Source organism: Periplaneta americana, chromosome 13 (assembly GCF_040183065.1).
Source record: "Periplaneta americana isolate PAMFEO1 chromosome 13, P.americana_PAMFEO1_priV1, whole genome shotgun sequence".
NCBI classification, from domain to species: domain Eukaryota; kingdom Metazoa; phylum Arthropoda; class Insecta; order Blattodea; family Blattidae; genus Periplaneta; species Periplaneta americana.
In genome coordinates, this window is record NC_091129.1 from 148,506,201 (window position 1) to 148,520,911 (window position 14,711).

The 14,711-nt window shown below is 33.9% G+C and overlaps 1 protein-coding gene across 3 annotated transcripts in view; it reads left to right on the forward strand.

Annotated features, from left to right (window-relative positions):
- The window catches only part of Hr39 (Nuclear hormone receptor FTZ-F1 beta), a 383,352-nt gene extending 370,301 nt beyond the window's left edge, over positions 1-13,051 (forward strand). For all 3 annotated transcript variants that reach the window (XM_069844467.1, XM_069844466.1, XM_069844465.1), the window contains one exon: positions 1,555-13,051. The gene's annotated coding sequence lies outside the window, so the exon portion shown is untranslated. The remainder of the gene's footprint in view (positions 1-1,554) is intronic.
- Positions 13,052-14,711: the final 1,660 nt, after the last annotated feature.

Below are 14,711 nucleotides of genomic sequence, written 5' to 3' on the forward strand. Positions count from 1 at the left end.
AGGAACCAGAAAGCAACTGTTTATGTGAAAATAAATGAACTGTTGTGAGAGTGAATTCTTCATGACCTTTCAAAGAACAAGCCAATTTCTGGATCTATTCTGCAAAGCAAGCTATTGAACTGGGAAAGAAATAAACCAGTATTCAAGGCTTCTAATAGATGGCTCCTAGTCCAATTAATTAATAATGTGCAGTGATATGCAGTAGAGTATTAGAGTATAGTGTTAGATATTAAATAGAATGAGATTAGTAAACTTTAGTAATGTTTAATGACTAATGAGTGAGTTACGATAATATTTATACAGAAAATGAGATTTTAATCAAAATGATTCACCAACGTAATAAGCGACAAAAAGCTGATTTAATATGATTAGTGTTAAATTGAATTTTTGTACTTCTTGCAGTTTGCGGCATGCCATTTTGTTTTCCTGTATATGAAAAAAGTAAAAAGGTAGTATATGAATGACAAAATATTCCATTTTAATGTCACACCTGAATAATACGGAAACCTGTCCACAACGGAATAAAAATTAGGACCATGTCACTTCCGTCTTGAACAGGTTTCACTGTATTACAAAAGTGATACAAAATTGTTAAAGATTGAAAATAAATGATACGTTACCTTTTGTCCTGCATGCCATTTCTTGTTACGTGGTGCATAGAAGCAGTAAGCAAGAAAGTCAGACAAGTTGCATGCATCTCCATCCAAGCGTTTTGGTATTACGTCATAGCGAATGTCATTGCTATTATTGGCACGCGTGCCATAATAAGCCAATATTGGATGTAGTAACAATCTGTTTATAATGCTAGGATGGCATAAAAGAAATGTTCTGAAGCACGAATAAATTTACTGTTAAATCAGGAGGATCAGATACATATATACGTACATTATTGTATTTTATAATGCAGTGTGAAATTTAAAAAAAAATACGTTCCTCCAGTAAGAGATCTGACTAGTCTAGCTTGTTCATAGCTAGTACTCTCCACATAATATGTTGTGTTTTGCAATATTTTCATTTGATGCCCTTCTTTGTTATTGTATTGTGTATCCATAGAGTAGGAATTAAAAGAGATAAAAAATGTTAACAGAAAGAATGGTGTGACTTTACAAAAGAAAGGGATTTGTAAGAATGTAATTGTGAGTAATTTGACGAATCTTTACTTAAAATAATAATTATGATAATTATTAATTATATTGTAATAATATCTACAATTAGGGAGTATGGTTGATTTATTATTTATTTAGTAGGTTATTTTACGATGCTTTATCAACATCTTAGGTTATTTAGCGTCTGAATGAGATGAAGGTGATGATGCAGGTGAAATGAGTCTGGGTTCCAACATCGAAAGTTACCCAGCATTTTCTCATATTGGGTTGAGGGAAAACCCCGGAAAAAAACCTCAACCAGGTAACTTGCCCCAAGCAGGAATCGAACCTGGTTTCGTGGCCAGACGCGCTAACCATTACTCCACAGATGTGGACTAGTTGATTTAATAATATACATTAATAAAATGTCTGGACAATAGAGCAACATGTATTTTTTATTTTGTTTCAGGTCTTAATGTGCCTTCACATCCCAGTGTAGAAAAAGGACATCAGCTAGGACTCAGTGTAGTTTATGGTGGTGGTATTCTGTGGTTGCCTCAGCCACATGTTATGTTTCTTTTTATATGGAAGTTAAGAAAAAGCTTTTTATTAATTAAAAATGTACTTAGCCCTTGAACTCTGCTTATTGACCATTATGAATAATGGTTCTAGCAACTTTTCTTTGTAGAAAAGCAAATCGAGACAGTGCAGAATGTTCTGGCATTGGAACAAATCGTTATTATGCATATTTTTATTACGTTGTACTTTATTATTTGTAAATAGTGTGATCATTGCGATTTTTGTGATTGTATTGTGTATGTGTAAAATTTAAAAGAAAAGAAAAAAAAAAAGAAAATTTTCTATTGTTTTCCACTTTTTTGTAAGTACTCTTATTATGTGACTTTTTTTTAAAGAAACATAGATTTTTTATATATTATAATCATAAAACATGAAAAAAAAATCCTGTTGCATTATGGTGTGTGTGATGTCATCGAATGACTCACTATTGGCCGCTTTCAAAAAGCAGCTTATAATAAATCTTGTTAAAGAAGTTATTTCCAGCTTTTCACAAAAGCTTAAGAAAATAAGAACGGATATTGCTGAAGAGGCTATATGCAAACAACTACGTACTGTTGGATAAAATATACCTGTGCTGTGGCAGCAAACATGTACAAAGATCTCTTGCTACTACACAACTTCTTGCACACATGCAGAATAATTGTAAATTGAGAAGCTCTGAAAATTCCATTCAGAATGGAATCTGCATATCAAATTACGATATTTTCTTCTGTACCATGTACCTCAGATAACTTTAATTGGTTAGATACATTTAAAAACTGAGACCTTGCATTTCTAAAATTTTGTATAATAATTGATGTAAGTTATGGAAATGTCACATATGTGTTTTTGAATGCTTGACACTGAACTCTGTGTGAAACAGCACATCGTGATGCTTGGTCTTCATAATTGCATAATATTAATAATAATGAAAGGAAATAGTACATTATGCAACGAGCCTATAATGAAGGTAATTAAGAAGTGAGTATGGATATTTATGAAACGAGCGCAAGCGAGTTTCATAATTTTCATAAGAGCTTCTTAATTACCATTATAGGCGAGTTTCATACGACTTTTTATGCTCGACCATATTTCTAACTTGATATTATTAATTTTTTAGCAATGTCCCGTATGTTGTGAGATGTGCGCAGACGCGAAAGTATTGATTTTTTCCTAGGAACAGATGTCCACCTTGACCTTGCTAGGCCATAAGAACCTACAGAGATAACATTGAAATTAAATTAAACATTGAAAAACGAGATGACAAATTGAATTTATTTGAATATTATTTACAATTAACGCTAAGTATTATAGTAACAGAACATAACCTTCTGCGACAGTATTGGATTTCCAGCCTCCGTGACTTTTCGCTAATTCTCTTTCGATTGCATATCCGAGAATAATCGATACTTGCGGTTTTATAACGGTAGAAAGCTGACCTGTCATTGGTTGAACAGTTGTAACCTGAGTCGTCATTGGCTGAAAGACCTGACCTTTAATGAGTAGGTATACTTTAATGACATACATTAAAGGTCTGTTACCAGGTGTATAATTACTACATTTCGGCATGGTTGAGCATAAAGAATAATTTACTTCAAAATGGTAATTATTAGATAAATATTAGACTAGGTTGTTTCACTCAAATACTTCAGCAATCCAATTTCAAGAACTAAAACATAGAAAATGGGTAATGAAATTAATTTCATTAAAATTAATAGTATTACTATATTTGAGGATATTTTAGAAAAGTAAAGACTAGGGACCCAATAAATAAATTTGTTTAATCCATTAGCAGGTTTGAGATGAATGGATAAATTTACAAATGAAACAAATTACAGAAAATCATTATCGTTGAAGATTCTTATAGATCTTAATTGAAAGAATGTATGTTATTTGATAATGCAAGATGCTAAAGATAACGTGCCTGAGAACAGGTCAAAAGAGCCAAACTCTGAATGTACATATTATCTTAATATTAATGAAGTGTTTTGGCATCTTAATCACAGTGGCAGTGACTGGTATAATTAATGAACTTCTTACTGCAGAACTAATTGTCTTTGCATAAGCCACAGGCACTCGCAGATATTCTTGCCCTTTAATTTGATATCTGCTGTATAGCAAGGATATCGTAAAATTCCAACCATCATAACTATAATAATAATAATAATAATAATAATAATAATAATAATAATAATAATAATAATAATAATAATAATAATAATAATCCAGTCTGGCCCTTGAAGGGCTCAGACTGACCAGTCAGCTGCTCACGTCAGCACGTCGAAGCAGAGGTGGACGATCATCCAACCAGAATAGAGGTATCGTGTGGTTAGCATGATGATCCCTCCAGCCATTATAGCTAGCATTCATAACTGGATTTCGGTACCTACTGTAGCTCCCAAAGTGCTGGATGGGCACCAGTCCCATACACTGGCCAAAATTTCTTCCCCCATGAGGACTTGAACCAACGCACATTCTGTAACATGAGTCGTAGGCAGGCTGCCTTAGACCACGACACCACAGTGCGGAAACCATCTTAACACTGATCATATATTTAGGTCGCTAATTTGGCAATTTTGTTTCGGCCATTTTTGTTACATGAAAGGCTTCTAATATGTTAGCCAGATTTAGGTCATTAAATATGTACATGTCAAAAGTTTTAGGTTCAAAAGAAGTCGTGTTTTAGCTTCCTCCTTCTGCTTCATTGTGATTCACAACCTCATGTCCCCAAGTCTGCTTAAATATCTTTCTTACAATCGGAGTTTTATTTAATAAATATAACTTTTTATTTGCGTAATACTGTTTTATTTGCGAATATAAATGAGTGCATGGTGCATAAGAAAATAAATTGTAGTTATCGAGATTTTCACGAGACCTTCGTTAGAAGAATTCATGCGATTTTTTACAATGTATTCTACTGTATTCAGGTACTCTCAAATTGTTCAGAGAGGTCTTAGATACCTCGTGTCTTCCGAAATTCGTGGCACTGAATTAAATTTATATAGAAGTTACTAGTAGAAAGAGATAGTAATATAGTACTTTGTTTTCTGTATGTTTAATGAATACTGACTTTGTTAAGACTATCTTCAAATTTATTTGAGACTGAACTAAAGGCCACTTTGGCACATAATAATGAGGGTACCTGAATGCATGAACATAGTAAATAGTTCCCAATGAAAATTTGTAACAGGGGTCTGAAGTTCATTGTTTGTATTAGGTGCTGTATAATTTCTGACTTTCAGATACTATGAGTAACCATAGAGATCAAATATCTCACAAATTCTAGTTCTGTCAGAGACGTACACTTTTCTTACCTTTGACAAACAATTTTTCACGTACACAGGAGAAATATATTGAACAATTTAGTTACTCTGGATATTCATAGCACATTGAGAAGATACCATAAAATATGACAATTGTTGGTATTGAATGTAATGTGACTACATTTGTATCATTAACTTAATACAGTCCCCTGACTCAAGAAGTAAATTGGTGAATAATGATTTCAATTATGCGTGTTTGTTTCATTTTCAACCCTTTCTTTCTTGTAATAATAATAATAATAATAATAATAATAATAATAATAATAATAATAATTTATGGTGCTACAGCCCTTTAAGGGCACAGACCGACCGTCTGGCTGCTGGCCTCACGTCCACATGCCGAAATATAGGTGGTCGATCATCCAACCAGAATGGAGGTATCATGTGGTTAGCACGATGAGCCCCTTCCCAGATGTTATAGCTGACTTTCGTAATTGGATTTCGCTACCTATCGTAGCTCCCCAAGTGCATCGCAATGCTGGGTGGGCACTGGTCCCATACACTGCTCGAAATTTCATGAGCAAATTTCTTCCTCCATGAGGACTCGAACCAGCATGGATTCCGTAATGCAAGTCCTAGGCAGGATGCCTTAAACCACGACGCCATAAAGTATGCCATAATCAGTGTTAATACATGAAAAGCATACTAATCTAGTAGAGATGCGTTATTTTATAACATATGTATTGTCAATTGATATATTTTTACTTTAACTAAAAATATTTTGTAATGTTTATTTTATGTAAAATTTTGTTTGTCAGAGTTCCGAAAAGTTGCTCTAAAAATACACCTCAGTGAGCCCTTCATGGTTGCAAATCTTGAGATTTTGTATAATAATGTTGTCTTTTGTCTGTTTTTAACGGAGTATTACATTTATATATATAACAGACTCACATTTATTTTGTATATGTTGTTACTTTCCCATTATATAAAATATAAAGAAAGTATTGTGATTCTTGAAGAAATCCGAGGTTCAACATTTCTGACACAGAAAAAGAGGTTTGTGGTATATCATTTATTTCTCTGTATATGTACAACATATTTCTTCAAAACTGTTGAATGATCTTTCTAATATTCAATACTGGTGAGTAAATTAATTGTTTAGTATCACACGAAAATGCTCAGACCCCTGACGTGTAAGTTATAGTTGTCATATCCTGAACCCTTGATGCAATGTTATCTTGAACCTTAAAAAAAAAAAAATAAATAAATAAATACAATAAAATTGATTCAATCATGAGATTCGTTGTATTCTAAGATGTTTCTTTTCTCTCTCTTTACTGCTGGTGCATTTAACACAAGCATTTGGGAGGAAAGTGGAAAAAGTCTTGATGAGATCAAGCTATATTCTCATCTCTTAGATTCAACTTCATATTCACAAAACCAGGTATTAGCTGTGTGGTTCTTTCTCAAGTCTTCAATCATATTTTTTCCAGATTGTGATTCTTTGATACCTTATATAGTTTTCACAATTTCTGAGAATGAATGTGTTTTTAATATATACCGTGTTTGCTCGAATGTAAGACTCCTTTTATATTTGTTTTTTTTATTGTTGTAAAAGTGAGAAGATTCTGTAAGGTATTCTATAAATATGAGAAGAAAATGAAGGCATTAATAATTAAAAACAAGGACTCGAAAATACTGAACATAGGTACGTATTTGGTTGTATAATGTAATAGCAAATCACAATTAAACTGATAAACTATTAAGTTATTTAAATTAAATAAATAACACCTTCACTGTGTTTTTTATATGAATTGTGTTATTTTTACCTGATTTACTAGTTTTGATGTAATTGCCGTCATCCCATACCATAAATAGGATTTTAAATTTTTTAGGATTTACTATTTAACCTAAAAATTAAACATATTGAGTAAAACCAAGACACTGTTAACTGAAAAGATAGAATACTTATTGTCTGTGCTGAAGACCTAGGTTCAAACCAGGGTAAGCGAAAGTGGAATTTATGGTGGGCAAATAATGTGACAGGTTTTTCCCAGTTATACATATTTTCTTAACATTCTTCCTCACCACATTAAAATCCAGCGGCGGATTTTCAGGGGAGGCCGTGCCTCGCCTAATATTTTACCAGAACACAATATGGCGGTAATAATTTCAGCTGAATTAAGGTCACAGACAAGTTACAGCAAATGACGAACATTTTTCCTTTTATAGTAATTTTACTATTCGCTACGACTAAGATCTAAGTTACGTAAAGTCGACCACATTCAGTTGGTGATGCCTGCTCGCTATACTGTAGATAGTACAAATAATTCGTACTGAAAAATAACAGATAGCGCTGTAACCTGTATAGTCGACATCTAGCAGCCTGCAGTGTCTATGCGAGAGCGGGAGAGAGGAGTCGGCTACATGACGCTACTCCCCGGTAACCATGACAACAGCAGTTCAACCAATAAGATAGCTGGTTAGAAGAGTGTTTAAACTTGACTAGAACGCGTGAGGGGAGCCGATTTGGAGACGTCCTACCCACCGCTGACAACTTACTGTAGCAGCCATGGCTGGTTTCGGCTGTATTGGGAAGCTCTCTCTCTTTCTCTCTTCTTGGTTTTAGAAAATTGAGTCACGTGTTGTTAGTTTTCCCTCCCTGCGTAAAAGTTTTCATTTATGTTGTTAGATTTTCTCTTGTTTGCGGGTGTTCCTACTATTTTATTCTTTTGTGTTACGAGATGTATTTAGTTATACAGTATTTTAAATATATCGAGAGTTTAGAAACAAATGCAGATTTGTCTCTAGCTTCTTCTAGTAGCAGTTATTCAGTATGTTGTGACCTAATTGATCGGTTTGTGAAGAAAGAGGATCGTCGAGTTAATTTGCTGTAAAATTAGACTGTGTAATGGTAATGAGCAAGCCTCGGATTCTTAGGTTCGAATAAATTTTGTTGCTATCTCGTTACTCTCGAAATATTGCTTTTCTTGTTCGTTTTATGTAGCAAAGAGTAACATTCTTAAATTCAGTATGACCTAAAAAGACTTAATTCGTAGGTTAGGACTTAGAGTGTCCTAAAGAGAGCCAATCTTTACCAAGCCGTTGTAATATATTATACCTGGTAAGGTTTATCTTGTCTCAGTAGCAATAAAACCAAGTCCCTTCAAATGAGGGTGGAGATTATAGGAGGGTTGTAAATTTTCAGGATTCCTTTCAAAACCTTGTTATTGTACAGGCTACCGGAACTCAATTTCTTGAAAGACAAGCTCAGTGACGGAACTACAAAGTACAAAGACAGATATTTTGTTATTTTATTTTGCGCTACAGAATGTATCAACTGGTCCCTTCCGCCACTGGATGGATGGACGGCATCGCTTCATTCCCCCATCGCCATAACAATACAGACGAAGTAAGACATATCTCCTTTCTCTCTCTTTTCACAGTGAGACAAGATACATCACACAAACTCTAACAGTATGTTTATTTTTATTTTTGTCCCGTAAAATCATATAAATTCCTAAACATAAGATTTAAAATCCTAAAACATAAATTGCAAAACCTAATTTTAGTTTCTTAATATCTATAAATTCTATAAATTAAGGTACGTCACAGGCCTTATATTTTTATATTCTCATCATTCACGTCTTGGCCTCCTCAACTTTCAAACCCACCGTCCGCTACTGTTAAAATCATCTGAGAAAGTTCTCTCCCTTTCCAGCCAGTACTGTGTCTGAGCAGACACTTGATCTGAGAACAAATTAGGAAAGAGAGAAAGAACTTGTACTATGTTCAATAATTTAAAATTGAATCTCGTTTCATATCAAAATTTTTTTATATGTAACCATTATGTTACGAGCCCCGGTATGTAATAAAGAATAAAGTTTTTATTTTTGACTCTTGGAAAATTAGGGTAGATCTTACATGCATTGGAATGGTGTATTTTATGAGTGAATACGGTATTTGACAAATATGGGATTACTGTGAAAAGAAACATGTAGGTATTGTATTGTATTGTAGTGAAACATACTCGTCATTAATGTTCAGGTTTTCAGCCCTGCACCAAATTCCAATATAGTATTTCGAAGTAGACATCTGTTTCCGAGTTGGTCCCACACACTATATCCTTCATAATTTAAATAATTTCAATGTTTGTTTACCTTTTCATAAATGGGATAACATGTGTATTAAGGATTCATCTCTCATGGTTCATTTGATGATTGTGTATGTAAATAATTTATTTGTTACACTATGAGGAAAATATGAAAGTTTAAGTTTTTTTCACGGTGTCTTCCCATTTCATCTTTCCAATTAAAATCTATATAAAATTAAATAATCTTTGTAATTCAATATTTTTAACTATATGATTTAAATCCAATGGAACAGGAAACCTATTTAGTGATATTCACTGCTACATCTTTTTCCTCATAGTTTAAGGAATAATTTTAATTTATACAATTAATGTATTCTGCAATTTTTTCATCAACAAATGTTGAATCTCCAAAGGAAGGTCAACAGTGATTAATTTCTACATAAGTAAGTGGAACAGAGCTTCATTTTATATTAAATATATTGTCATGAAAGATGAATTGGACTCTGCTTACAGCCCTCAGACAAATTCCTTTACAAAGTAGGTATATATGAATTTCAGTGCAATTGTAATATGTTATATTGAGAGAGTTTAAGTAACTATTTCACTTGTTTATACCTAAAAGCAAGAAACGCCATTGACTAATGGAAAAGTATTTTTTAAACATATCCACAGAAAGATATAAATTTATATGATAAAATAAAAATGATCAATAATATTTAGCCAGTATAGTAGGCTGACTATGTTATGTGCCACTTTTAATAGCACAAATGCATTTTTGTTATTTTTATCCATGTAATTGAAAATGTGTGAAATTAAAATAGCCACTCCTATCAGCATATAAACACTTGTCACTTGTCCAGATAAATGTGAACAAAAGGAATTAATGTAACGAGCAAATCGCCAACTCTATGTACGAGATATTGACCAATGAGGATTACAGTTTGGGTACAAGAACTGAGAAGCAGCAGTGCCACCGATTTTCTATGTAATAATATTAATATGTTCATATATGTATGATGTAAAATGTTGAAAACACAAGATCACGTTGAAGTATGTGGATGTTCAAAGGTGAAACACATGGCTACAGCAGAGAAGGTGTTGTCCATTGTTTGCTTCTCTGTCTCTTTCTTTTGCTTCACATAATGTATTTGTTTCCTTTTTAAATAAGATGATTCAGGCAGTGCTTTTTTTTCTGGTAATAGTGATGGTATAGGCATTTTTTGTGATAAATGTTGCAGGTAAAATTTAATTCAGCTACAATATCAGTGCATTATTCATTGTGCTCTTCAGTGTACTGTAATTTTATCCTTTACATAACTTTAAGATTAGTTGGAAGATCGCTATGTTCTTACTACATGAAACCATTTATGTATACTTGTCACACAAATGTCAAAGATTGCACTAAAATGCAGAGAAGGGAATTTTCATAATCATATACAATCTGTAAAAATTAAATATGAATTATTATGATGATATTTATTTTTTTAATGTATTGTAATGATTTCCCGTAAAATTTAAATCATGAAAATATCTTTAATAAAGATCAGTAGGTTGCCATTTACTGACATACATGGTGTGGACAAATTAATCTTTACAACTTCGACTCTAATTCATTTTTTTCTGATAAATAGATGACATATGTTTGTGCAATTCAAGGGAACTAGCTTAGTCTCCTAAGGCTAGCTCAGAACTTTATCAATTTTCTCGGTATTGTATATGGTTTTTTTCTAATAACATTTGGAAGTGCTGTGAAGTAATTAAAATAATACATTCCATTTTGAAAGTGTGTTTGCATTATCTATTCTTTTTAACAATTTTGTGCGATCAAAATATTACTCCTACATGTTTACATTAATATTTTAACACATTGTTTGCGTTGCTATCATTATCACAAACATGTTGCGTTGATCTGAGTATGTTAATAGATATCATTTTCTTCACCACTTCTAAAATGACTCAGTCACTGAATTTATTAAAAGTTCGTGTTCGTTTATTCAATAGTACGTGAAACTTTCTGAGGGATAGGAAGAAGGGGGGGACAAAGGAGAGGAAGTAAAAAAAAAATACTTGGGTACATGATCACTCAATCATCATTACATTCTATACATTTTTAAACTGACACACCAAATACCTCCTGTGACAGACAGAGATGGTGTTTGGGGCAGGTTTTCTCTTCGTATAATTCCACCTTTCACCCCTTAATCATCTCTAGATCATAATCTCTGTGTGTTGTTGATCCATCTCTATGTGGCATATAATGAGTAACATCTAAGACGGAGAAAAGTGATCTCTAGTTTCATGTAACTTGAATCAAGATTATCAGTAAAGTATTCACTATTGGATAGATAAAAAATAAATCCATTCATTTTGTAACTATCGATATACGATAATGTGTACACACTTGTTACATATTTGGTTCATAAACTGCATCTTGGAACCTGTTTCTAGGTTATCAGAGTTACTAGTTTGATGTATTCTGCTTCTATAATTGCAATATTTTATAGACTTTTTTTAATAATTCTAACCTTTTCTATGTGTGTTTTATCAGAGAACCAGAACTTTCTCCAGAAAAATAAGCACTCAACATAAGTTATTAGAGAGTTACCGTACGCTAAATGGTAACGCTGTGTTGACGTCATTGATGAAAGAGCCAATAAGAGCCATTCATCTCACGTTATTTCAATAGCAGACCCGCTATCTCTAGGCTGATAACGTGGACTTGAAGTTTACTGTAAGCCTAATTCGGTGTTAAAACATGGCATCTCATTTGAGATTTACCACTGTGAATGATATTCATCTACTTAGAACAGCTCAAAATGGATGAATTATTCAGGCTGAAGTAGAAGTAGGCTCAGAAAAGCATTTTTCGTTAAAATTTCAACAGATAAAAAGGTTCATTCATGAGTATGTCACCAAGCAAAAATGCTCCTTGCCGTAACTCTGAAACCAGTAAAGATTTCGAGTAACGACCACTTTTAAAAGTGACTTCCATTTTTTCTCAACATTTCTCTCATTTTGATTCCCCATGTAACGCAAAAAACAAAAAAGATTATCGCTTACCAACTTTTGAATGTGTAGATGTCTATTCTGAACAGATCACGTCGAACTTAGTATTCTTATTTTCTTATTCTTTAAAAAAAGATTTTCATCTCAAACTTTTTTTCTATGCCTATCAATTGAAAAAAAAATTACAGCGCGCTTGATTATCATAGGCGCTATGACATGATAAATGTTAATGGAGTGGGAAATATCGTATAACGATTCTTTCCAAAGTTCTACAAACGTCAACATACAGCGTTAACAGTTTAGCAGACCAAGAGGCTGCGAAAACACTCTAATGTCTTATTTATTTAAAATTATAACTTTATAAAGTAAATGCCATGAACGTTGTGTTTCATAATTAATGTGCTACTATTTCATGAACAGGACATGTAAGTAATGTAGTAACTGTATAATTTTACAATTCGATTGCTTTATATTGCTGGTCCTGCTCTTTATATTAATCTATTTACATATTTATGGACGGCTGATAACTTTTTTTTTTTTTTAGATTGTTAATGAGCCTATTTTGATGCTCAATGGTACTTAAAAATGTTGAAGTGACCGTGATAAATCTTCATGTTTGTCGAGAAATATGTATAATGTATCGCGTTCATTTTAATCATATTTCTGCCATATTCATGTGCTGACAATACCCCGACTGGTTTGGTTTCATTTTTCTCCCCTAAGAATGAATGATTTTGATACTTTATGTGCGAACCAATAATAATTATATTAAGGAGGCTGACAGGGCCTAATCAAACATCAATAGTCATCCAAAGCAGTATTTTGGAGATGTTTTGTAATATTAGGTGACATGACGATGCTGGCTCGGAGGAGGGGGGGGTACTTGCAGTAAGGAGAGAATTATTGTACTCCGTTAACTAATGATTTGAATATATTTCAACCCAACGAATAATGATTCTCTGTAATTTTGAAAAGACATTGCCATGATGCCCATGAGCTTGCAAAGGAAACATTGCTCTTATAACAGAAATAAAATGTTTTCAGCATTTTGTCTATTTGATGATTATTTTTGGTACCCAGTCTAATGATTTTCACGTGTTTTCCTCTCCTGTTTCCTTTTTCTGCTGTCATATACGAGGGGGATCCAGGAAATAACGACCGTTTTGTTGTAATAATTAAAAAAATATATATTTATTTGAAAAAACAAAGTCTGTTACATAACTGAAGCTTCCTTTACTTCTCTACATAATCACCACCTACATTTAAACATTTGTCGTATCTGTTCACTAGCTTTAGAATTCCCGTGTTATACTCCTCTGCCGCCAGTTCATTAAGCCAGATGTTCACTGTCTTCTTCAACTCTTCATCACTTCCAAAACACGTACCACCCAGATAGTCTTTCAGCTTAGTGAAAAGGTGAAAATCGCTAGGAGCAAGGTCTGGACTATAGAGCGGATGATCAAAGATTTCCCTACTGAATTGATCCAGCAATTCTCGAGTTGAAGCAGCAGTGTGCGGGCTGGCGTTGTCATGAAGAAGCACAACTCCTCTCGAAAGCATTCCTCTCCTCTTGTTTTGGATGGCTCGCCGTAGTTTTCGTAAAGTCTCACAATAACGATTTGCATTGATCGTAGTGCCTTTTGGCATGAAATCCAGCAAAAGAACACCTTTGCGATCCCAAAAGACAGTAGCCATGACTTTTTGTGTTGAGAGAGTCTGTTTGAATTTTCTCGGTTTCTTGGGTGATGAGGGATGATGCCACTGACGTGATTGGTGCTTGGTCTCTGGGGTGTTGTGAGACACCCAGGTCTCATCACCAATCACAATTTGATCAAGAAAGGCGTCTCCATCTGTGTGATATCGCATCAAGAATGTCAATGCTGAGGCCATTCTCTGAGTTTTGTGTTGGTCACTCAGTTGCTGTGGAACCCATCGTGCACAGATTTTGTGGTAGCCAAGATGTTGCGACACAATTTCACCAAGCAAAGAACGAGAAATGTCAGGAAAGGCAATATGCAATTCGTCGAGTGATGTGCGCCTGTCTTGCAAGATTCTGTCGTTCACTTTAGTCTTCAGGTCTTCTGTGATGAGTGATGGGCGTCCGGGTCGAGTTTCATCGTGGACATTTGTTCGCCCATTGTTGAACATTTCGCACCATTTTCTCACATTTCTTTCATTCATTACAGTATCACCATACACTTCTTTCAATTGCCGGTAAATGTCTGCAGGTTTCAAATGTCGGGCATTCAAAAATCGAATCACACTCCTCACCTCACAGTCGGCGGGATTATGAATCACGTCGTTCATTTTGAAGTAACACAAAATGCACAATGGCGACTTGTTGCAACCAGTACTCACAACATTATGAAAACACATGTTAAGGAAGCCAGTTGACCTTCAAACAAGGAAGGGGAGTCAGCTGCGCGGCGGGTATGCGCGAACGGTCGTTATTTCCTGGATCCCCCTCGTAGTTAATCAAGAGTGTTGAAAATGATTAATATAGCAATTGTTCTGTTCATATTTAGTAAAATCTCATTTTTAATTATTAACTGCGCAACTAGCTTTTTTCCTTCAGTGACCAGAACAAGATTTCAATAAAACTCCCCAATGAACTGAGTGCATTGCACACATTTAGCGCAATATTTTTATAGACTGGTGTTATTTTATTTACCAATTGTCTTACAAATGGCTTTTAGAGAACCCAGA